The sequence below is a fragment of the Sinohyriopsis cumingii genome, chromosome 17 (assembly GCF_028554795.1).
Source record: "Sinohyriopsis cumingii isolate HCF-2022 chromosome 17, ASM2855479v2, whole genome shotgun sequence".
NCBI lineage: Eukaryota > Metazoa > Mollusca > Bivalvia > Unionida > Unionidae > Sinohyriopsis > Sinohyriopsis cumingii.
The window spans coordinates 13,031,041-13,057,029 of NC_142977.1; the positions used below are offsets into that span (position 1 = coordinate 13,031,041).

The following is a 25,989-nucleotide window of genomic DNA, read 5'->3' on the forward strand; positions in this document are numbered from 1 at the left end:
TAAGCCTTAAATTTGGTATTTTATCCATGACCTTTGGTAAAGTCTTTATAAAGACTAGTTAAAGACAGAAAAAGCCTTTATGGAAGTTTTCAACAGATTTCAACTTGTGGTGACAATATCTGAGCTGTAAGGGGAAGTAACCCACTGTGAGTACTATGACTGAATGCAACATTAAAATTGCATTCATTCTGTGGTCTGCATGCATTCAATTTCTGTTTCATGGTAAAATTACCCACTTCAGAGTTCTGTATGTCAGAATTAAGACAGGAACATATAAATAACTGGGATTTACAACGGTGAGCCATGGAAGCAGCCAAAGTTATAAAATGGCTTATTCTCTTGTATCACGTTATTAACGATAATTACCGACTGATGCATATTTTGTTTAATATTGATAGATTTAGAAAGAATGGGAGAGGCTGATGGTTTGAAAATACATACAAAAGTGAGAAGACCAAGAAATGACAGCATGTACCGTATATACTCCCTTATAAGTTGAGTCAACTCCAAACAACAAAGATCCTGATCTGCCACAGCATAATGCAGTTCAGGGTCTGTATTCTTTGTTCTATGATTACTCTTAACAAACTGCACAGACACAGATCTACTGGTACATTATGCGACAGCAGATCTGGGTTTGTGCAGTTTGCAGTTGACCTTGGCTTAAAAGCATGTACATAGAGTATTTGACAATTCATATTGATCAAAGTCCCTAGTCTGCACCTAACAGCGCTGCTTATTGACTTCCATTAGGGACTAACTGTAGGTGGCCCATGCATATGGCAACCCACAATTCACATGACTTCCTCTGCTTTTGTTGAACTGAATGCTTTCCAGATTGATTGTTTTCACAAAGCAAAAACAACACAGAAAAGTCATATTGTTATAATACCTGGGAATTGTTTAATCTGTTTCTAAGCTGTTGCCAATGGTGAGGTAAAAGCTAATTGATCAATTTGCACAAGGTGTTGATTATGGGCTGAATGTTCCATTATGCCTTATTTATTTTGCTTTCCAGAATTTTAAGACTGCTCCAACATTTTTAACACAAGAAACAGATGATAGACAAGAAAATGTAAACCCAGCTGTTTAGGAAAATATGTCTTTATGTGTGTTTTTCAATAATCTGACAATTTTGTTCTGTCACCTAATTAGCATATGAAAAATTTATTTACAATTTGTAAAACAAAATTGAGAAAAATCTATGTTACGAAAGAAGTTAGGTCACAACAATTTCATGAAATTTTGTCAAAAAGGTATAGAAATGTGAGATTATATATTCCTGAAATCATCCAGAAGAACTGGTCAGTTGAAGAATCTTTGTCAATTTACCACACTACACCTGCAAAAATGCAATCAATAAAACCCTTACACCTGCCTGGATCAAGGATTGGTTAGCAGGTGAATGGAGTGTCTATTACTCCACAGGTGACTGACATATGCCTCACCAAGAAGTCAGTTTCTTTGCAATTCTCCACTTACCTCGGGCATTTCTATACAGGATAGGTGATCATTAGCACTGCACACAAAGGAGTAATACCAATAAAGGAATTAAGGTCATTATATTAAAGCTCTATGACCATGAAAACTGAGTTGCTAGCAACTTATGATAGCCCTTCAGGAACACTAAAGTCTCCAGTGCATGATTGGTTTTATTTTAGTTTCTTTTAAGGGCACTTTTGACACATTTTTGGCTTTAGAAATGAGGGCTAAGTGAAAATCCCAAGGACACACTGAGGCAGCTGATCTGGGCTGGCTTGGGGAGGTATTGAACTTGCATCCCTAATATAAGTTGAACTAACTGAGCTACACAGCTCATTGCATAGATGCCTGGCTTTACTCTAAACAACGAATCAAAATTTGTTTTCTGTTGTAGCTCAGTTCTATGAACGAAAAGAGATTAACCCTTAGAGTGCTGTATTGTCTTATAGCACAAGATCATTCAGTGCTGAATTGCTTGAGAAAATAAATGAAACTTAACACTATTTTAAACTGTCTGTATGTTAATTACTGTACAAAATATATACATAAATCTAATAAAAAATTAATTATTCATGTCTGAGCTTTGTTATATATATCAAGTCATATACATGTAAGGAATTTTATTGTATTTGCACTTACATGTGTAAATACAAGTAAATATAAAAGTTGCCTTTGTATTCCATCTGTATTTTTGTATGTTCCTAATGAAAAAGTTTAAATATGTTTATAAAAATATTCCATTCTTTCATGGCTCAACCATGTATATATGTATTTCTGTTACAACTTTGTATCCAAATTGTGAAAATCACAGCTGTAGAATAGGTAACAGTTAACAAGCAAACAGTCAAGGAACACCACATTTAAACTCCTGAAGTCTGTAATAAAAGTTCACAAGGCTTTACAGTTTTCTTGTTATTTATTCTAGTACATGTCTGCCATCTAATGTCCACTTTTGAGCCTACAAAGACAGTCACCTGTCAAGTTCATTACCTGCTCAGGTGTTGCTAAGAATAGTAAGAAATGTATCCCAACTAAGTATGCAGTTGGTATCACCTGGTCCAATAAAAATTAAAATCAGATTTATGCACCAGACCCATGAAAATAACCAACGCAAATAAAACAAAAAAACTGAAAAAAGTTACAAATTTTATCTGCCGTGGCCGGCTTCCATTTTGACAAGTGACAGTTGTAAATCAAGTCTGCTCCATTTATCTCTGCTTTGTATCAAGTTTAATTTGATTACTGATGAGATGCAAGAAATCCTACCAAAAAAAAAATAGCCTTAAATGTTAAATAGGCTTGATATTCTGCATGCAAACATTTAATTTTTAAATACTATTAAACAGGGGGTCGACTGAAATGTCATCCGTTTTTGTCCATCCAGCATGTACATCGGACTTGTATTTAAAATCATTTTCTGGTTCATAATCACTCAGTGGTATTTCCATTAATCCTTTCCCAAACCTAATAATCTTGTATACTTCAAAATTTTCAAAATCACTAGTGTTATAATTGCTATCATCATCCAGTATTTGCTGAATCAAATCAACATCTCCAGAGAAGAATCATGTTCGGAGTCAGCCATTTCGAGTATTTTATGTAGTGTCTGTCTATCATAAACATTCATTTGCAAAACTTCTTTCATGAATACAAGTTTAAAGCTATGACAGATTGCTTGCTACAAGGCCCAGTGGGCCAGTTAACTTTAGTTTAACAACCATTCATATCAAGCTGACATAATGGGATGCATAAACAGTAGCTTACCTGAAAAAAAAAAACCTTAAATGGTGACAAGTAGTACAAAACCTCCACCAGCGCCATAAGAGTTAATAGCTCAGCCAAGATACCTAAAATATTCCTGGCAAGAACAGTGTTTTCTTTTTTGTTTTTGTATTCAATGACACAAATTACTGGCTATATCACGTTCAGAAAATGGGAGTTAAGTGTCTGTCTCCATGGAAACACCAAACAGCTGACCCAGGCAGGCCTGAGTGGGTACTGAACTCAGGACCCTTGCATTACAAGTCCAACTCTCTACCAACGGAGCTACTACGGTTTCCTGACACGAACTTTAAATCTAACAAATCATGTGTGCAGTTACTTAATACAGTAAGGATCAAGTGTGATGGATATCACCAAAAAGTACTATCAGCCATTTTTATTCCAACAAATAATTTAGCATTGTCTAAATTAAGCCAGATTTCAGAAAGTGAGAGGCTTAAATCTGACATGCACTAAGTAAGCTTAGAAGATTCATCGGGAGATACAAAAGGAGAAGTGAATAAATCCAGATAAAAAAAGATAACGCTAATAATGGACAGATGCTTTGGAGATATCCATCGTTTTAATATGTTAGCAAAATCATCTGACATTTAAATGACTGCAAAACAGTAGTACAGTACATAATCATCATATAGTAATTCACTATAAGGCGGTTTCATTTATAAGATTCATATGGTTATTGTGCCCACTTCATTACTGTTCATATTCACTTATAAGTCGGATCAAAGTGCAGACTGCACAGACCCAGATTGGCCATCACATAATGCACTAACAGATCTGGGTCTATGCAGTTTGTTAGGACTAATCAGTAGAACAAACCAAACAGACCCTGATTTACCAACACATTATGCATTGTTGGATCTGGGTCTATCTTGTTTGCAGTGAAAATGCCTTCATACAAGGCAAACTTTGCTATAACAATGTCCATTTGTATGACTCCCATAAAGGCATTACAGTGAAGTGTGAAGTAAAGTACAATGTGGAAATGACAAGCTAAGTAGATAAATGATATGGTTTTAATAAAAGCAGATTAAGTTCGCGCGTGTGTGCGTGTGTGATTTAGATTTTTAACATAGCTTTAACAATTCTTCAGTCATATCATTACAATGTCTGCAGTGTGGCAGTTTATAGTGGTATCTAGCACTGGGGCATCATGCCGCAGACATGTAGCATGATGTCCCACCCAGTCACATTATACAGATACCAGGCCAACCAGTCCTAGCACTAATCTCTTATTGCTGAGCATCAAGTGAGGCAGCTCCTAGTACCATTTTTATGAGTCTTTGGCATGTTTCAGCTGGGGTTCAAACCCGCAACCTCCCCCATCCGAGGTGGACACTCTAACCACTTAGACCACAGGAGCAATTTCATTACAGTGAAGGAGCAATGTACATGAATATCTTCTGTATACTTGAACACTTAAATTATTTCATGCACTACAAGTCTGGGAACATTTGATGTCAATATTTATTTTTCATGACATTTAAGTGTCATCCCTCTATGGGATTAGTTTGTGTTTTTAACAGGGGCAGTGGTTCCCAACCCCCGGGTCATGACCCAAGTCAGGGTTGAGAGAACTTTCTGGGCGGTCACCAGGAATTTTTGTTGAGGGTGGCAAAACTTATCAAAATGTGGAAACAGGGGCATGAGGCTCCAAAAACCTATCTTTTATGGTCGCAGCCAAAAAAAGTTGGGAACCACTCAATTTGGGGTATAGTTAATTATCATATAGCACACAGGTATTTGACAAAAAGTCATCCTTGCCAGCTGAATATACATCTGAGTTTCCCGTTCAGCTGAACGTGCATCTGACTACTGACACATAGGTACTTATAATAAAATGTGATAACCAGATTATTAGAAACACTAACAATTTTGGCGAAAATGTGATTGTATTTCATCAGCTTTTGAGATGGCTTGGGTGCTGTACATCGTTTTCTCTGCAAGGCCACTTATATCCATATATAGAAGTTGTCTTGTCACGAAGCGTGTGCTTATAACTGGAAAAATAAGGTTAATTCCTTTGTTTTATATGTAAGGCCACTTGTATCAATTAGCAAATATGAATGGTATGACAGGTGCTTTTTTTTAATGCAAGGCTACTAATATCAACAACGACCAGTATAATATCTGCTAGTACAGTCATCAAAAAAATAGTTGCTGTTAGAAACAGGAAAATCAAGCACTAAACAACCTTTTAATTCACAAAAGTGACCTATAACTGGAAAAAATCACCACTGTGTAACCATTTAGCAAATATGGCAACCTCATTCACAATAATGTCTACATAGGTGAAAGACCTGTTTATGTTTTACATTTTCTTTCAGTTGTAATCGCAGATTGTTAGTAAATATGGAGACGTCAACCAAAATTCTTACAAGCCAGAAGGACTAACAAACTTATGAAATGGTAAATTGACTAGCCTTGGGGTAGTAGATTAAATGGTAAATTGACTAGCCTTGGGCTAGTAGATTAAATGGTAAATTGACTAGCCTTGGGCTAGTAGATTCCTGCTCATTTTTATCCCAATTGTAGCATTAAAGACTTATCAATAAGCAAATAATCATAGCATGACCGAAATAGTTATACTGGTGTTTGGATGGCTAAAAGCATAATTAGAAGTCACAGGGTTTTACAGCAAACAAAAAAATAAAATGACATGACCTTCTTTATAATAATTTCTTTTTATCACAATGATAGACGAGAACAGCTAAATTCATTACTGACATAAACAGATAATCCTTTCACACTAAATCCATTCAATATATGGACAGATTACTGTAATAACCACTTTTCCAACAGGTCAAAATGATCAATTTGGGTTTTATGGACCAATGTACAAAGTACTTGAGACCATTCAATTGAAGGATCCATACAATTTATTATGACCTGACTATAAGGCTATCATTTTAATTTATTATGGCCTGACTCTATTATTAATGACTATTATTAAGGTTATCATTTTAATTTATTGTGGCCATAACTAGCCATCAGATTATTCGATAGTGTGACTGGTTTGGTAAATTAATACTGTGTGAAGACTTTGAGACAACCCCCACCCCCCCAACTACTCCTGCACTTAAACATTTGTTACTTATGAAATATTTTCTGTTCAATGCAGTATGTTTTTATCATGTAAATCCTAGTTGGTCAGTACTGTAAAGTTTTCAATGGGCGGGGAGGGCTTACAACAAAGTAAGATATCTAACAGGGCTTGAAATTAAAATTTTCCAGTGCTAGCAACATTTAGAAAGTTGCAATATTTTCAGCAACCAAAACTCATGCCATTTTCAATGTCAAATTATGAAATAATATGCACAAAAAACATTTAGTTCATTTTTTTCCTGCTTGCAAATCAGAATTATTACAAGCAAAATGCAAGCTTGCAAGCATCAATTTTGAGCCCTGTCAAAAGCAGGTACATGGCAAAATTGTGTAAAATTTCAGGCTCATCAGAGCATGGTCTTATAATTGGATAAATATGGTAATTTCACTTTGTAGGCTGAATGACATTTTGCCCATCTAAAAATGAAATGGATGTCAACAGCAGGAATAAATCCACCATACAACCAAACACTGCTGAAGTAGTTGTTGGAATTAAGTAGGGTCTAATGACACACAACACTCAATGGACTGGGTCTAGATCAGGGTCATTATCGTTTTTTGAGGCTGAATATTACTGCTTACTGTATTCAACTGATCAAGATGTCTGGGGTAAATGAGTATGTTCCATGATAAAAAAGACACCTGCATGTCCCTCCCATGGCACTATAATCTGTCAATCTGTGAAACCAGAATGAAATCTTGAATCACAAATTATACAGTAACCATTCTCACGTGAATCTCACATAGGAATATATTTCAAAAGCAAACTGCAATAATTCTCCTAAAAAAAGACTACACACCAACTTCTTCTCTTGAACAAAACTTTTGTATATTTAAAAAGATACTTAACTGTATTCACTTTTTTTGGTATTTTGTCCCATCTAATAACTTTGGTTATTTTGAAACATTCTTTTCCTATATAGTTTTTAAAAAAAAAAACTGCCAGTAAAAGGTTTCACTATCTAGCAGTACTTAAAGATTAAAAGATAAACTTGTTTTTTTCCCCCGCATGACTACTGTATGTGACCTATATCCATAAATGCTAGTGAAACAAGTGTTTTACAGCTTTTATAAATTGAGCGCTTGACAGTTGTTGAGGTACCTGGCATTAAGGGAACTTTTCATGCAGATGTATATTTTTTGAGACAATTCTTGTTTCAATTTGGTGTTTTGGTTACTGTAATTCAATGGACATTGTATATTTAATAAGGGTGGTCAAGAGCCAGGTTCCCATTTGCTCCAGGAGAAAGTCATTTTGCCGATGTGTCAGACAATGAATCCTATTCTGTTGTTTTTATTTGTGAATGAAGTCTCCTTACAAATGGATAGTTCAGAAGACACTACTAACGATGTTTTTAAAGCCTCTCAATGAGTTTTTAAACACTGATCCTGATCAATACGGAAAGGAAGTTTCCTTTTAACTTTCAGTAGAAATGGTTTCTGCTGATGATCCTGTAAAATAATGACAAGAAAAGCCCAAAAGTAAATTGATAAAAGCCTTTAAAAGAGCTAGTAGTGAATTCTTGTTACATGCTATTTTCAGTGCCAGTCCCTACTGGCAAGTATCAACAGCTAGTAGTGAATTCTTGTTACATGCTATTTTCAGTGCCAGTCCCTACTGGCAAGTATCAACAGCTAGTAGTGAATTCTTGTTACATGCTATTTTCAGTGCCAGTCCCTACTGACAAGTATCAAAAGCTAGTAAAGAATTCTTGTTACATGCTATTTTCAGTGCCAGTCCCTACTGGCAAGTATCAACAGCTAGTAGTGAATTCTTGTTACAAGCTATTTTCAGTGCCAGTCCCTATTGACAAGTATCAACAGCTAGTAGTGAATTCTTGTTACATGCTATTTTCAGTGCCAGTCCCTACTGGCAAGTATCAACAGCTAGTAGTGAATTCTTGTTACATGCTATTTTCAGTGCCAGTCCCTACTGACAAGTATCAAAAGCTAGTAAAGAATTCTTGTTACATGCTATTTTCAGTGCCAGTCCCTACTGGCAAGTATCAACAGCTAGTAGTGAATTCTTGTTACAAGCTATTTTCAGTGCCAGTCCCTATTGGCAAGTATCAACAGCTATTAGTGAATTCTTGTTACATGCTATTTTCAGTGCCAGTCTCTATTGCCAAGTATCAACAGCTAGTAGTGAATTCTTGTTACATGCTATTTTCAGTGCCAGTCTCTATTGCCAAGTATCAACAGCTAGTAGTGAATTCTTGTTACATGTTATTTTCAGTGCCAGTCCATGTTGACAAGGATCAAATAGCTCACTTTAAAACACTTCTGATAATTTTCTGACTTGTGTTACACCTGTTCAGACTTTGCATGGGGTTGGAAGGATTTATTACCTGTAAGATGGATTGAGATATTCATATATTTGAAGTTGTCCTTTGGATACTTACCTCCCACCAGTTTATAAGTTTGCTTACATGGAGAATGTACCTATGTGGCTGCCCTGAAATCACCCCACAGGTATACTTAATTTGATTGAACTGTACAAGTCATGGCAATTTTGTGAATACATGAGGACTCTGTCCTTAATTCTATGATTAAATAAATATGAGTTTCCTGGTACAACCAGCCTGAAAGTCATGCTGACAGCCTGACTGCCATGTTTATGTTCCAGAAAACACCAGATTATTGTTGTTGTTGTTGTTGTTGTTGTGGGGTTTAACGCCATTTTTCAGCACATGATAGGCTATACATGGCAGCCAGTATTAATGGTGGAGGAAGAACCCGGGAAAACTCCAGTAAGAACCACTGACCCATGGGAAGCTACTGGCAAGCTTTCTCACATACCCACATTGGCTGAATGAGAGACTTGAACTGGTGCAGACAGACGCGAGATGGCAGTGATCCGTAACGGACAGCACTTTAGACCACTCTGCCACTTGGGGCCCCAAACACCAGATTGTGCTCAACAATGTTGTCAAGAACTTAATAACATACATACGAAGCATAATGCCTTTCTTTGACTGCTACTGTGGAATATTATTATAGTAATGTATCTAGAAACTGACTTATGGATCGCTGGTAGGTTTGGGTGCTTTTGTGACTGTTGGCTGAGAATTACCAACACATCTGGGTGAAGAGTGAAAATGGTTGTGCTCAATATAATTATTTTCGCCATCAAATTTTTTAAAAATCTTGTCCCAAGAGGAAAAATGAGATGATCAAACTGGTGACATATGGGTGTGCATGACATTTTATAGTATGACTACATCAAAATCACAACTGTCTACAAAACATTTTTATGTGCCATAAAGACGTCTATAAATATGTCCATTTTAATTAAATTTTGGAGCTGAACTGGTGTCAGTGCTCAAAAGACCTTCTCCATATTTAAGTCCATATCTGGCTGCTTTTGCACAGCAGAAAGCTGAAGCAGTTCACTATGGTGATGCATCTAATAGTTCGTGCATTCATACATTTGACAGAGTAAAACACAAAGCACATTGACCTAGAAGTGTATTTATTACTGGTAATTAGGCTAATTGATTTTACTGGTAATTAGGCTAATTGATCTTACTGGTAATTAGGTAAATTGATCTTACTGGTAATTATGTAAATTGATCTTACTGGTAATTAGGCTAATTGATCTCAACAAGAGCACTATGAACAGTACATTACATTATACTGTATCCCTTCACCATGTTTAATAGTCCTCTGTGAAGGTACTAGGCAAGAATGGCAGGCTTGGGATATTACAGACCAATTGGTTTAAGTTACCATAACCTTTAGCTAAAGTATGTTGTCTTAAACCAAACGTTATTTTCTTATCTGACCATGACCGTTAACATTTAAACACCCAAATATGTAAGTTTATCTATTACCCTAAGTTCACTACCTCCACAAATTTTGTTCAAAAAAACTAAGTCTAAAAAAAAAAAAAACTACAGTGCTAAATCCATTTTTAACATAACCTTGACCTTTCACATTTTGATTCCAAACTCAATAGGCATCCTTTTTTACCTGGAGTGTCAGCCATCCACAAACTCTGATTAAGGCACATGGTCAAGAACTGACATTATTGTGCCTAAACCATTTTTCACTTCTCAGCCTGAGTGACCATGACATTTGACCATATGACCCTGACATCTGACTGTATGACCCTGATATTTCACCATATGACCCCCCAAATCTATAGGCATCTGCCTTATTCGAAGTTCAAGCCATCAACAAAGTTTAGCCCAGGTTTAGGATTAACAAAATGGGAAAAAATGTTGACTTTATTTACCGGCACATCATCTTGACTGTTGACCCAAAACTGAAAGGTTTCCACTGTATCCAAATACAAGATATTTACAAAGACTGAAAGGTTTCCACTGTATCCAAATACAAGATATTTACAAAGACTGAAAGGTTTCCACTGTATCCAAATACAAGATATTTACAAAGACTGAAAGGTTTCCACTGTATCCAAATACAAGATATTTACAAAGACTGGCAATGGTAAATGGTTGAGAACTTGATTTATTGTGTGAAAAATGAAACATGTAACAGATGACTGGACATAATAACACAATATCCTCTGTCTTTTGGCAGTCATATAAGAATGCAGATAGATGTGTAATCTTTGGTTTTTCTGTTACTGATAAATATGTTTAACAAAATTTTTACATTGAAAAACAGTTTCCTCACAGTGAAAAAATGCCACACTCTGTTCTACACTTAGACAAAACAAAAGTGCAATCCAAACATCAAGAGGCAATTACGACTTGATTTTTATATTTAATGACAATTATTCTGACCCAATAATTATACTGTCCTCAATTCTTGTAATTCCTGTAATTACTTGGTAGTCATGATGAATGACCAACCAATGATACTAATTTCACTGGAAAATCATACCAATTATCAACCTCCCTAATGCTACTGTGTTACATACCTGATAAAGAGAAACACTATTTCAATAAGTGCTAGACAATATTTTCTGTTTTGTAGATAATGCATATAGTTACTGTTCTCCAGGTTCAGCTGTCACAATATTTGATGGGTGTCCTAAAGAATTTGCTAGGTGCTGTACATTATCTGATTTGTGATGTACAGTATTTTGATGGGTTATGTACTGTATTCAGAGTTTTAGAAAAGAGGTGATCAGAAGACTTGGGCAACATAATCCCAGAGCTTTAGAAAGGGGGTGACCAGAGGACTTGGGTAACACAATTCAAGAGTTTTAGAAAAGTAATGACCAGAGGACTTGGGCAACATAATCCCAGAGCTTTGAAAAGAGGGTGACCAGAGGACTTGGGCAACATAATCCCAGAGCTTTAGAAAGGGGGTGACCAGTGGACTTGAGCAACAAAATTCAAGAGTTTTAGAAAAGTGGTGACCAGAGTGACTTGGGCAACATAATTCAAGAGTTTTAGAATGAGGGTAACCAGAATGAACTGGTCAACATAATTGAAGGGTTTTAGAATGAGGACGACCAGAATGAATTGGGCAACATAATTCAAGGGTTTTAGAAAGAGGGTGACCAGGATGAGAGTGAACTGCACAGCCTAAAAATTCTTGCAAATTATGAATATGTAGATTGATAAGCATGTCACTTATTCAAAAAATTACCAAATCCAAATTGTTCCTGACTGCTGTAATTTTTACAAGTATGCAGAAATATACCTTTTGTATTCCAAGGATAAAAGTGATCAAACTGTAAGACACTGACATGGGTTATGAGGATAGTACTGGCTGAAGAGATAAAAATTAACAACTTGATCCTTATTCATTGGTTTCTGCTTGCAGCTCACAACACATATCTGAGATGCTGTCTCTAATAAGTTACTTTCCATCACTGGTCAGTTAATAAAACTGTTAAGGGCACTAATTATTTGTTCTCTAGCCAATGTTATGATGCCCCTTATCAATACTGCCAGGAGAGTGCTGGAGTACCCAGCCATTAAATCAACCCTGTTTGTTATGGTGCATGCAGTTTTTTTAAGTATATTAATGTATACAGTTTATTGTGACATATGCACTTCTAGGTATATTACTGCATAGTTTATATAGAGGATCTCAAACGGGTAATGATTTAATATTGAATTTATGAAACGAAAATAGTCAGCATTGTACTGATGTGTCTTTCAACAGTCTCTTGTTGAATCACAGAAAATATTATTCCAGTTTTTGAATTTTGTATAAATACTGGTAAATATCTTTGTCCAAGAATTATGAGAGCACTTTAGTATTTCTAGGGAAAACAATCACTTGAAATTCAATAATTTATTGTGGCATATGCACTTTCCTAGGTATATTACTGCATACAGTTTATTGTGACATATGCACCTCTCCCAGGTATATTACTGCATAGTTTATTATGATATATGCACCTCTCCTAGGTATAATACTGTATACAGTTTATTATGACATCTGCACCTCTTCTAGGTATATTACTGTACACAGTTTATTGTGACATATGCACCTCTCCTAGGTATATTACTGTACACAGTTTATTATGATGTATGCAAGTATCCTAGGTATATTACTGCATAGTTTATTATGGTGCATGCAAATTTATATAAAGCTGTATGGGCATCCCTTCTAGACCTATTACTGCATACAGTTTATTATGATGCATGGACACGTAATCCTAGGGTTGGAGTAATACAGTAATAGAGTTTATTATCATATATGGACCTCTTTTCATAGGCTTCCAAGGCAGACACTCTTACCTCTTCTCATAGGCATATTATTAAATATTGTTTGTTATGTTTTATGGGCCCCTCTTAGGCATATTATTAAATACTGTTTGTTATGTTTTATGGGCCCCTCTTAGGCATATTATTAAATACTGTTTGTGTTTTATGGGCCCCTCATAGGCATATTACTAAATACTGTTTATGTTTTATGGGCCCCTCTTAGGCATATTATTAAACACTATTTTTTATGTTTTATGGGCCCCTCATAGGCATATTATTAAATACTGTTTGTTATGTTTTATGGGCCCCTCTTAGGCATATTATTAAATACTGTTTGTTATGTTTTATGGGCCCCTCATAGGCATATTATTAAATACTGTTTATGTTTTATGGGCCCCTCTAAGGCATATTATTGAATACTGTTTGTTATATTTTATGGGCCCCTCATAGGCATATTATTAAATACTGTTTGTTATGTTTTATGGGCCCCTCATAGGCATATGATTAAATACTGTTTGTGTTTTATGGGCCTCTCATAGGCATGTTATGAAGTACTGGCCCTTTCTCTCCGCATATTAATACATACAGTTTATCATGATGTATGGACCTCTCCTCATAGACACATTAATAAACAGTTTAATATGATGTATGGGCCCTGCTTCCCACTTAAACCATAGGCAAACATATCAGTTTATTGTCTTATGCATGCTATTTAATTTATACATGTGATTCATACTGTATAACATCAAAGACAAGAGAGTATTGTTTGCTTGGTAAAACTGAAGTCTGAAGAAAGATTAGAAAAATTCCTTGCTCAAAAACATGGTAACCGTATCTACTGAAAGGAAAACCATCTGAAAACTGTTTTTTTTTTTAATACCAAAAGTAATGTGAATGTTTTGCTCAACTTATTTATAAAACCATACCACAATCACACCCCTACCCCACCCCCATGGTGAGAAATATACTCACATATATAACCCCCACCTCCCACCCCTAACCCAAGATGGAAATGAACCCATGTTTCCAAAAGGAACAGATTCATAGTGACCTTGAACTTTGACCTTTTGAACTTTAAATCAACTGGGTTTCTTTCTTATCCCAATGTGCAAGCAATCAACAAAGTCTGGTAACTATAGAAAGTGAACAACTTCATCTATTTTGTAGAAACAAAATTAATAACAGATGGACAGATGGCATAACACAATAAACAGATAAACAGATGGACAGATGGCATAACACAATAAACAGATAAACAGATGGACAGATGGCATAACACAATAAACAGATAAACAGATGGACTTAGCATTGGCATACAAAAAATGGGAGTAGCTGTGCAAATGATATTATGTCATACTATTCTACAAGAATAAAAGGCAAGTAACACTAACAACCTTTGTGGTTGCAAAGTGATTTGTTGAGGTGACTAATATTTACCACATTACATGCACAAACACATGATAAAAGGCAATCACGTTACAACTGAATAATTTCAAGCCAATCCATTATGTATGAAAAACTGCAGGGCCATTTGTTAACACATTCATAAGAACAGATAATAAACTTAAAATACAATGAGCTGAATGTAAAATTTCATCTTTTAAAAATATGTAAATTAAAAAATGCAATCCTTTTGTTAATTCTTCCAAACTTTATCACTGTTGTTCTTATGGATCAATTAGTTAAGGGAGCTAAACTGCACAATATGAAAAAATGTAAAATTCCAAAAATCTTCAGGGAATTGTATTCCTTGTAAAAACACAATTTTCTGACCCATAAACTACTGCCAAACATTTGAGTATACATAGATAATCTAAGTCCAACTTTCAGATGTTGAAAAGCACTGAGCATCGTTTTTGAGTTTATAAATAGTGCAAAGGAATAAGGTGTACATATTCGAACAACTGTGGTTGTTACTGTAGAAGCTGATGATTTCATGGAAACATTAGTGTAACCAGGACCCACATCCCATAAGAGGAAATGTGTTTTGTGGAAAAACCATCAGTACAGATTGGATAAGTATAATGAAGGAGAAAGAGAAAGAATAAATAGCTGAAATTTTAACAGATACAACACACTTTCACACTTCCAAACAAAGGGAAATGACCTTAAGTAACTTGATACATGAAAAAAGATGTATCAAAACAATTAACTACAAATACTCTAAATTAATTATCTAGTTTTTGATTTTGAATTGATGTTTGCAGCAAATCATGGTGATAGTTTGACATAAATTAGTGACAGTGGAATGGATATGCATTTGATATGGATAAAATACCTTTAAAACCTGTCTTTAACGGAAGTGGTAATAATAATAATAATAATACTAATACTAATAATAATAATAATAATAATAATAATAATTAACTGCAATGTAGATAAGTTGTTTTTTTTTCCCATTGCCTTTAAAACCTGTCTTTGACAGAATTGGTAATAATAATAATAATAATAATAATAATATTAATAATAATAATTAATAATAATAATAATTAACTGCAATGTGCATAAGTTGTTTATATTATGAAAAACTGGAATATCATATTATTAGGTTAGATGAAAAACAATGTTTTAACCAGAATCACTTTTGTTTATAACTGTAATGAAGTATAATTAGTATTGAACATCAAAATAAAAGTCTTGTCAGTATGGTTAATGTGTGGAGTTCAGTATGGTTAATGTGTGGATTTCAGAGATATGTAAATTTGTTTTGTGTTTTAATTGAAAGTCGTTAATGTTTAAACAAGTAAAAAGAATATTAACAAGACTATTATCCTGACGCAACTTTTAAGTTGATGGGCACTATGTTTCTGTGCCTGTCTGTTTGTCTGTCTGTCTTTTCATTAGTAATGCAATTTTATCTCCTATACCATTAAAGACACAACTTGAAATTTTGAGACAAGACCCCAGGTAGTCTTTAGATGTACACAGGGGTTTAAGTGTATCTCTAGGGATCATGCTAAATGCTTCAAGACAAAATACAAACCATTTTCAAGAGGTTCACATTTATCACATCTGCAAACCCCACCTTGATTCCTTTTTTAAATTTCCTTGCATTCAGAAAATTCTACGCTTTCTTTTAAACAGGGTGAATCCCCCCCCCATCCCATATGTTCAGTTCAAAAATAGAAACTGATCACAGATAAGGAAATTACAACAAACAGCCATAATATAATGTCTTATCTACCAAAGTACAATTTTCTTGCAGTGTAACAGGTGTGATGGGACCTTTGACTTATATGCCAAAACTACTGTACAATTGTCTTGCTGTGTACAGGTGGCATGGGACTTTTGACTTACATGCCAAACCTACTGTACAATTGTCTTGCTGTGTACAGGTGGCATGTGACCTTTGACTTATATGCCAAACCTACTGTACAATTTTCTTGCTGTGTACGGGTGGCATGGGACCTTTGACTTATATGCCAAACCTGCTGTACAATTGTCTTGCTATGTACAGGTGGCATGCAAATGTTGACTTGTCTGCCCAACATAAAATTTTCACCATGTCCACATTCCAGGAGCTTTTTTTTTGTAAAACATCTATATTTTACCCCTCACCACTTCCAAATACAACATATGCTTTTCCTATAAAATGCTGCTGTGTAATTTGAAGTGTTATTTAATGTAACCAAGCTGCAGCAGTCACTGTATGACTATATATCGTTCCAAGTGTATAAGTCACACAGCTGTTGATAAAATCTCAACAGTAAGATAATGGTAGTGGATGATTATAACATAAGTGATTTTAGTGAAACTGAAGAAACTGGAATAACTAACACTACTGGATTTAATACACATACATGGATTTAATAATAATAATAATAATAATAATAATAATAATAATAATCATGATAATGTGTGATGTTCATTGTAAGAGAAAATTATGATGATAATATGCACAGCATCTGTGAAATCTTTAAACAGCAATTCTAACCTAATTATGTTAACAATGTGTATATAAAAAAATCCACTAATCTCAAAACTGTGAACAATAAGGTTAAATTGTTGAGAAAAAAGATGGCAAAGAAGGAAAAATACTTTTAATATCATATTTTTTTTGGGGGGGGTGCATAATTTTCATTGATTGTAAAGTTAAATCCCTCCAAATTAATACCAAATTAATAATTTTCATTGATTTTAAAATCATTAAATTGAGTACTAAATGAACAATAATCAGTCTGTAAGGTACCTTCACAATCCAGGGTTGTATGCAAATCTAATGCTACATCTATATAATTTCATTTATGTAAGGAATCATAAAGATTAGTATAATACATGTTTCTTATATATATATATATATATATATATATATATATATATATATATATATATATACACACACACACACACACACACACACACAAATACACACATGCATACACATAAACACGCATACATACATTCCTACCTACTCACACATATACTCTATTTTGCATTACAAATCGCTTGACAATAAAAAAGATATTTTACTTTGCTACAGTATCAATGATCTGTTCCATGCATCATAGACATGTACTGGCTCAAACACTCCAAGGAACACATGTTAAAAGTCATTTGGATTCAGTCCAAAAAATAAAGAACCTGATAATGTTTGGTACAAATCAGTAATATTAATTAATCAGTTTGGTACAAATGACTATCTAATATGTTTATCAAAAACTAATGGCTCATTATCAATGTCCATCTGAATAATTTAACACACAAAGAACCATAAGTGATATGCACATCTGACTAATTAAGAACCATAAGTGGTATGCACATCTGACTAATTAAGAACCATAAGTGCTACACATATCTAATTAAAAACCACAAGTGGTACACGTAACTGACCATTTAACAAGGATCCCAAATCATAATACCTCTGTTATATGAGTTTTTCAAGGATGCTGATTGACAACAGCACTCTGTTTGCATAGAGTAAGCCATCCTTGATGCATGACTATTTTTAACAGTAAAGCCTGTTACACTGAGAACATAGTCAATAGAGTAGGCCAGCATTACACAGAGTACATAGAGAATAGAGTAGGCCAGAGTACACAGTCAATAGAGTAGGCCAGCATTACAGAGTACATAGTCAATAGAGTAGGCCAGCATTACACAGAGTACATAGTCAATAGAGTAGGCCACCATTACACAGATTACACAGTCAATAGAGTAGGCCAGCATGAGTGGTTTTAACAACAACGCCAAGGATATCATTAAATAAAACAGACCACAGAATGGGTCAGCAAACAGACTACACGGTGGGCCAAACATGAAGCATGACTGGTCTTAACAAAACCAGTGACCATAAAGTGGGCCAACATGAAGCATGACTAGCTTTATTAATAAAGCCTGTGATATCAAACGCACTGACCACAATGTGGGCCATACATTATGCATGACTGACCTTAACAACAAAACCAGTGATGTGGACATAAACCACCAAGTGGAGCATACATAACTTATCCTAAAGAAGAGAGCCATTGATATGGAGTACACTGGCCATACAGTGGCGATCCATGATTGTGAATGGGCTTTAAAAAAGTCAGTGATAAGGAGTACATTGATCACAGTTAATACCTTTCTAAAATTTGTTGAACACATGACCCATCATCATTTACATAAAAAAATCATTACTACTTAATAAAAAAAAAACTGAAAATTTTAGACAAATGAACTATAAAAATGGGGCAAGTTTTTATAGGTTATAATGCAAACACGTATCAAGGCACAGATGATGCTTAGGGTTATAATGTATACACATATCATGGCACAGATGATGCTTAGGGTTATAATGCATACACATATCAAGGCACATACGATGCTTAGGGTTATATTGCAAACACATATCAATGCACAGATGATGCTTAGGGTTATATTGCAAACACATATCAATGCGCAGATGATGCTTAGGGTTATATTGCAAACACATATCAATGCACAGATGATGCTTAGGGTTATATTGCATACACATATCAATGCACAGATGATACTTAGTGTTATATTGCATCACATATCAAGGCACATATGATGTTTAGGGTTATACTTCATCCACTTATCAAGGCATTGATGATGCTTAGGGTTATAATGTATTCCTATATCAAGGCACATATGATGCTTAGGGTTATAATGCATTCCTATATCAAGGCACATATGATGCTTAGAGTTATAATGCATACATGATATGTAAACAGTGCATTAATACCCAGTCTGAAACCCATAAAAAGTCCAAGAACAGATCTATTGGGGCGTGTATACAGTCTGAAACCCATACAAAGTCCAAGAACAGATTATGTTGGTCAGTGTATACTTAGTCTGAAACCTATAAAAAGTCTTAGAACAGATTGTGTTGCAGTGTGTGAATCCTACGACATGTCCTAGAGCAGATCTGTTGGGGAGTGTATACCTAGTTTGAATCTCATAAAAAGTCCTAGAACAGATTCTTTTGTGGTGTGTCATAATGACATGTCCTAGAGGGATCCTACTGGGATGTGTATTCCCAGTGATGTCACAATATGATCCATACATATAAAATAACACATCAAAACCCATCAATAAATCTTTTTTTGGAATTGAAATATATTTTGCTTTTAGGTGCAAAATAATTATTAAATCTGTCTAATTATCTAAAATTTTCAACATGTATTACACATATCACCATATAGGGAGGATGAACTTGCTGCAAGTTACTGTACTCAACTGTCTCTCTGGTATGTATGGTACATTAAATGTTTTCCTGAATTTATTGTTTATATTAATCCCCTGTATCTAAAAGTGTACAATCACTGAAAAGTTCCAGACATGTAAAGAGCACCATGACATTGTTGCCAAAACAAACAGTCCATAAAGCCATGCTAAAACCTTTCACTGATACAGAGACAGAGAAAGATACTGGACTTAAGCAAGAAAGCCCTATGAGATAACCGCTGATTTCAAAACCAATCTATACCCTGGGAAGGCTCAATACTAAGAGATGAGGACCTCTTCTGAAGTACCATATATACTCACTTAGAAGTCTCGTCAAACTGGAAACTGCACCGACCCAGATATACCACTATATAATGTACTAGTAGATCATGGTCTATGCAGTTTATTAGGAGTAATCAGCAGAAACAAACAACACAGATCATGATCTGCTGGCACATGTGATGGCAGGTCCGTGTCGATACTGTTTGCACTTGGATCTGACTTATAAGCAGGTAGATACTGTAAATATTAATGGACGGACAGGTTAATACTAATAAGAATTGTATTTTGTTGTTGTTGTTATGGGTTTAACACTTTTTCAGTACATGGTAGGCTATGTGCTAGTACATTTGGTGGAGGAAGAACCGGACAAAAAAAAACAAGATGAACCACCAAAACATTGGGAAGAAACTGGCAAGCTTTTTCACATACCCACACTGGCCGAGCCTTAGACTTGAACCCATATGGACAGAGGTCGGATGTCAGATGTGATCTGTAAAGGCGAATGCCTTAGACCACTTGGACACTCAGGGCCCCGAAATGCATTTCTGCTTCTCTCCAATAAATTTGTTTATTGGAATTTAATGTTTAGGTCACACCAGATTAATTTGTCATTCTTTGGGAATCATGTTCCCATAAGAAAAAAGGCAAGAAAACAACGACTTAAAAATAAACCCTGCTTTTTATTTATCATAGGACAAGAAGCTTGTCCCCAAATGACATGAAAAACAAAATCTTGTCTCACCACAGGACAGGAGTAAGGATGCAAATTTATGTTGATCTATGATGGGCACTTTAATTTGGGACAGAGAACAATTAATTAGATTTATAGGGACAGGTGCTTGTTAAATTGCTATACTGCAATGATTTCTAATGCCTGTGTTGGGAGATGAAGTGATTCTTAATTAAGCCTTCATTTACTTAACCATTAGATGACTAGAAAAGGGTAGGTTAACTTTGATTTTATATCGGAACTGTCAGATTTGAAATTTTCCAGATCTGTTGTTTGGAATTCTATAAGTCATGCTTACCGCAATTTTGGCACCTTTTTATAAAAGGCGGTAAATATATTTAACCCTGACTGGTTACACTAAATAAGGGGTGGGGTTCCCACGTGAAAAATTTTGGGGTTAAATTGCCCTCATCGGAAAAAAATCTAGTCAGTCTACAATTTTCATGCAAGAGTGAAAATACAGGAGACTCCGAGAGTGAATCTGGAAGAAATTCTCTCATAAAACATTGGTCAAAGGGGCTGCATGTCTGGAAACTCAACAGACACAATTCTGGCCGTAGAAGCAAACAAAGCTTGAAAGCACAAGGTATTTGCATCAATTTCATTTTGTTGATACCAATATAATGATTTGCTTGAATTTAATTGTTTATATTTGCATGAATTTATTTGCTTAAATCTGTAGATCAATTATCTTGATATGAGTGTAACTGTGTTGAGTTCATGTATCTGAATTCGTCAATGATCTTTGTATAAGTTGATGAATCGTCTGAATTTGTCGTCTTGATTGCTATAGGAATCTAAGAATCTCATGCATTACTTTAGTTGATATGACTTATGAGAATCCGTTTGAATTCACCAACCTTAGATAATTTCATGTATGCTAAAGACCTGAATGTGTATATTCACTGAAAATAATGTAGTTAAGCCATGTAATGAATGAATTTCATTCACTCATTTGTGTAATTGAGATGAGAACGGAACTGTTATGTCATGTGTAATGTTAATGGGAATCAGTGATTAAATGACCATTAGGAAGTACATCAATGTTGTGGAACTAGGTTTGGTTATGGCCTGCCATGTTTAGCTTGACCAGATAGCCTTTGGTCCGTTTGAATTCTGACAGAACGATATCTGACATAACGAGAGGGGAGTTAAATAATCTGTTCCCAGCAGGACAACTGACAGAAGATTTAGGTTGCTTCTGTTTATTTTGAAAGGGGAAATAGCTCCATGGACATATCCATTGACGTATCCACATACCTACTTATCCAAGTATCTACATACTTACATATCCACCCAACCACACAAAGTTTGAGGGCCGAAAGGAGGCGAGATAGTAGGGAGGTCAGAAAAGGAAAAAAGTGAAAGGACCTAGAGGAATTACCACAGTGAAGTTGGAGTGGACCAGAATAAGCAGGTTATGAAGTTGTACAAGGCAATGACTTCGATTGTTGACTTGAATATATGATAAACTAATTCTATCATTTAAAACAGATTGGCTATTTATATAAATATATTTGTATTAGAAATTCAGTGAAACATTTATTCCAAAATGACGTGTATCTTCCTAATGTAATGTATTGTCACAGTTGTTTAAGTAATTGATTAAATTGTTCTATTTCATGTACGGGGGGTCATGTCTATATCAGATCTCCATTTATTCCATCTATAATTTCACACTTTATTTTAATATTTACTCGATCTGGGCAATAACACCGAGAACGATCACCCTCTAGATAATGACAGCCAAATAAAACAGACACCTTTTAAGAAGGCACAACCTCACAACACCACCACCAGTTGCAACCGTTACAACAGGAATATTGCTCCTCAAACAACAAGAAAAACTAAACCCTGTTCAGACACTTCTGGCATCTGCATCAACTGTATTTTTATGAAGAATTACGAACTTCCAAAGTATTCTTGCTGGTACGCGAGGTAATCTTTTACCTCTGAAAATTATAATTCCTCAGACAGAAAAGATTAACTTGCATATTTACAAATATATTCTTTGATTTCTAAATAATTCCAAATTAATTAGATTTGATTAAACTGTATCTCATGGATAATAATATAGTTATTTCTCAACATCACCAACCAAATAATTTCTCTCTCAAGAGAAAGAGGTCATGGTAGCTCAACTGGTAGATCATCAGACTCCTAATCCAAAGGTAATGGGTTTGATGCCCACCCAGACCAGCTTGGGCTTGCAGCCTTCATCTTCCCTTGAGGAAAATCTTCCATTTCATCTGTATGCTATAGCTAGCATGTTAACATATTAACCCCTGGAGGTTTTTGTCGTTTTCATTTGAAATTCGAGTAGGAAACACATTTTGAAAGCTATTTCTGAATACATCCTAAAACACCAACTTCCAGGTGATCTTCCAATAACATACTGCCTAGTTGTGTTAGAAACATTCTTTTCATCGGTTATTTGGCTCATGCATGAGCAGAAGGGTAAAAGTTGGAGTTCTTTCTTTTCTTTTTTTTTTGCTTAACGGACCCATTATTTTCGTATTGAGACAACTTTTTATTCCAAATGCCCATCTTCTCCTACTTTTTGCAAAGGTTCGTCTGTCTGTTTGCAGTTCATACCAGTCTGTCTTAGATCTGAAACCAAAAAGTCTAAAATCTGGACACAAAATCGACTCCCGACCATGGGCAACTTTTGGGCAGAAAAAAAATCTAGTCCAAAAGATGAGGTTTTTCCCTCTGTATTTTGTAGTCCAACTAGAAATTCCAGATTATTTGGTATCATTGTAGTACTATATCTGTCTACCTTTCTATAATACCACCCACTTTAGTGTATCACACATGACCTTGACGCTACAGAGCTTGGCAGTAGCCTACTACCTCCTGCCACTTAAACTCGTCACCAGGGGTTAATGTGTTAAAAGTGCCATGAAATAAACAGTCTCAGGAACCTGAAGAACCATACTCCTTCTTTATAACACTGTTCAAGGGAGCCATAAAAATGACTTACATTGTGAGGCCACAATGACCTACATTTTAAATGAGGCCACCAATAATTGAGGCAGCTGTTTTATCAAGACTCCTATCATAGTGCATAACTGTATACAGTAATGTGATACCACAGTTTAGTTCTTAACAAGGAAATCAAACCAAAGCAAACTAAGGAGCAGTTTAAAAAAATAACCAAATTATTATCAAATATCATAAAGGAGTTTTATTTGCTCAACTGGTAGAGTGTTGTAATCCTTGTGTTGTTGGTTTGTTAAAAGAGCCATTCCCCCACCATTAAAAAGCGACTTATAAGCAGCGAGTATTTAAGGTATGCAGAAATATATGACTTGGAACTTTTACTCATTTTTTTACCTACATGATGAATAACATACTTAAAATGACACTTGTCCAATTGGATAAGTATCTTCTGAAAAAAGGGACTTTCCCTTCCTCAGACACAATTTATACATGAGTGGACAAATGGAATCTTTGATCCCTGTTGTTATGTAGGTACACACACACACACATATATATATGTACTCACTTGTAAGTTGAATCAAACTGCAAACAACAAAGATCATGATCTGTTGTAGCATAATGTGCTAGCAGATCAGGGTCTTTGTTGTTTGTTCTACAGATTATGCCTAATAAACTACACAGACCCAGATCTACTGGCACATTATGCAACAGAGCTGGATCTGTGCAGTTTGCAGTATATATGGTAGTTCAAAGATTACAGCCATTCAGATTTTCTTTACTATTGTGAAATGAATGAACTGTGTAATATTTGGCCAATGGATGAATTTGTTAAATTGTACTATTCAGCCAAAAGAACTCACAGGTCTATAGAATACAACAGAGAATAAACTAGCCAGGAGCTATCTATGTAAACACAAACACTGTATGCATCAGAGATCTTACATTCCAACAAATGAGCTCAAATGACCACTGGCTAGCTCAACATAATGGGCCATTGGACACAGGCTGACCATAATAATCCTGTTTTCTCATTTGTTCAATACTCTATAGCCAGGAAGCACAAGACAAATGGGGGTGAAAGCTAATGTACTGGACTTGTCAAAACCATATAACCCGACAACTGCCCCAGGGTTGATACTTTCCTAAAGACACTGTAATAATGACCCCTCACACCATGGGTATTTAACAATCTTGTGGTATGTCCCACATATCAGACCTTCATAACAAAATATGTTGCCCAGGTTCTAATTAAAAGTAATAAAGCCACTAGCAACAGCAACTAACCATTATTTTTATGCTCACACACATGTCTGAGGACATGATGAAATAAACTTTACAAGTGTTTTGACAAGAAATGCCCATTAATCAGGTGTCATCTATTTTTGATGTACAGGTGATGCTTGCCAATTCAATTTACATGCTTTCATTTTAATGCCATATTATAACAAAGAAATAACATTCAATTTGGACGACTGTGCTCATTTTGACACCATTGACTCATGTGCAGCTCATCCAAGTCCATCTCACTGCAGCTCACAGAGTAAGCACCGATATATTCGATTAGCGGGCAATTTAGATTTACACTATAATGTCAGAAACACATCTATGGTATAAATCAAGCGTCACCTGTAGTATGTCTTTATTATGTCAAACGAAATTCTAACACCGAGATAATATTTGTTGAAGGGAGTCCACAATATGGCAAAGCACTAGCAGCATTAGAAATTTTCTCTGGTCCAAGTTTAGACACATGTCCATTGATATGGCATTCTGGACTACTGGTCAAAGTTTAGACACATGTCCACTGATATGGCATTCTGGACTACTGGTCAAAGTTTAGACACATGTCCACTGATATGGCATTTTGGACTACTGGTCAAAGTTTAGACACATGTCCACTGATATGGCATTCTGGACTATTGGTCCAAGTTTAGACACATGTCCATTGATATGGCATTCTGGACTACTGGTCAAAGTTTAGACACATGTCCACTGATATGGCATTCTGGTCTCTGGTCAAAGTTTAGACACATGTCCACTGATATGGCATTTTAGTCTCTGGTCAAAGTTTAGACACATGTCCATTGATATGGCATTCTGGACTACTGGTCAAAGTTTAGACACATGTCCACTGATATGGCATTCTGGACTACTGGTCAAAGTTTAGATACATGTCCACTGATATGGCATTCTGGTCTCTGGTCAAAGTTTAGACACATGTCCACTGATATGGCATTTTAGTCTCTGGTCAAAGTTTAGACACATGTCCATTGATATGGCATTCTGGACTACTGGTCAAAGTTTAGATACATGTCCACTGATATGGAATTCTTCATCTCTGGTCAAAGTTTAGACACATGT

At 35.3% G+C, this 25,989-nt stretch overlaps 1 protein-coding gene across 1 annotated transcript in view; it reads right to left on the reverse strand.

Moving 5' to 3' along the window:
- LOC149777771 (heparan sulfate 2-O-sulfotransferase 1-like) overlaps positions 1-25,989 on the reverse strand; it is a 161,029-nt gene that overhangs the window by 83,502 nt on the left and 51,538 nt on the right. The gene's annotated exons all lie outside the window — the stretch shown is intronic.